We start from the raw sequence: 1,723 nt of genomic DNA on the forward strand, positions 1-1,723 counted from the left end.
AGCTCTCTCGGTGGCGATGGCTTTCGCCGCTCCGATGGGCACGAGTTGGAGGCGAGCGTCGTGCGGGGTGGCCGCGACCGTTGTGACTGTGGTCAGCGGAGGTGTGCCGCTGCCGGGGGGCCGGGGGCGCATGGCACATTGGCACACCAGTGCAGCAGCTCCGTGTCAGTGTACCGCGCCATGACTACTGTACTGGTGGCAGTGCTAGTGTTACCACAGGACCGTTGGAGGGTACGCTTTCAAGTTTCAACGCATTTTTCTAATTTAGAACGACGGCGGCGCGGCGCCAATGTAACGGCGAGTACGCCTTCCAAAAGTACACAAGGATTTGACTTTCAGATGACAGTGTGATGCATGTAGTGCAAAATTCAGGTCAGTCTCATTGATCCTGTTTACCTCCCTCGAAAAGGCCTCAGACAGCTGACAAAAGGGAAATATTCAGGTCGAGCACATACGCCACGGAAGATAAAAGGAGCGCAATTAATTGCTGGGAGAACGAGCAGATCCTACGCACAAAGCTAAAAAGGGTAAGGAAAGGTTTTCATTTATCTTTTCTCAAGTATTATCATCAGAGTCCAGGTTCCTTTCTCAACCATAACACAGACATTGGTCCTATGTCAACTATCGAAACTGATTGTTTACCTCCCTGTGCACTGTGCTCGAATCAGGATGGTTTTTGGAAAGGCTGGTTCTCCCACCATGAAACAAAAGCCCGACCCACGCGTCCAGCTCGCGGTCGAAGTAGCCCTGGCCATGGAACGGCAGCACCCAAGCACCTTGACACCGCCACTCACGGCGCGTGGTGTCGAAGGAGTAGGTGCTGCCATTGCCGCGGTGCCAACCGCGGGCCACGCGCGTGGGCACAAAGATGGTGCGCCCGTCCGATTGCACCGCGTAGGAGACGACGGTACCATCCTCACCGAACGGCGGCGGGCGGCGCGGCCACGCTTTTCCATGACCGCTCCTGGGTCGGTCGCCCCGGCTCCTCCGCGTCGGCGTCGCGGGTGCAGCGCGCCCACGAGAACGCCTCGAAGGCGAGCGGCAGGCCCGCGCCTGATTCCACGCCGACGTTCAAGCCAGAGATCCAGCCCGGCAAGGGAGGGGCGACGGCCAGCGCCGCCGCCGCCGTGTCGTAGACCAGGGTCGGAGCCTGCGCCCCTCCGCCGCTGCTCACGATGGCGATGTTGCTGCCCATCGCGACGAAAATCGTCTCGGAAGCAGGTGCGACAAACCGGAACGCTGCGGGCTCGGAAGGTGCTCTGGGTCCTGGTCGGTGCAGGTTGACTCGACGGAGGCTTCAAGTAATATCAGGATCAATCTTGCGGATGGACTATCCCTTCTCCCAGTCATCGATCACCGAATACAGGTGCTTCTTGGGCGCCGGCCGCGACCTTTTGCAAGGGCTTTGGCTCTGGTTGTCCTGACCCCGGCGGCGCTTAGACATCCCTGCAAACTTCGGGGCGTTTGGTTTCCTTTACTTATTTTTAACACGTGTCACATCGAATGTTTACATACTAATTAGGAGTATTAAACGTTAAAAGTCAAACCAACTAGACTCTAATTCATACGCATACGTGTGCAGGACCCATGACTCAACAGATGGGTTACAGTACGTGATGGTCATTCTGAATGGAGCCCTGCCCATTACTTCATATCCACGCATCAGTCAACTTATTTTCTTTGGTGAGTTCCTCGGAGAAATCACACATCACTGAAATATAGT

This window comes from Setaria italica, chromosome I (genome assembly GCF_000263155.2).
Source record: "Setaria italica strain Yugu1 chromosome I, Setaria_italica_v2.0, whole genome shotgun sequence".
Classification (NCBI taxonomy): domain Eukaryota; kingdom Viridiplantae; phylum Streptophyta; class Magnoliopsida; order Poales; family Poaceae; genus Setaria; species Setaria italica.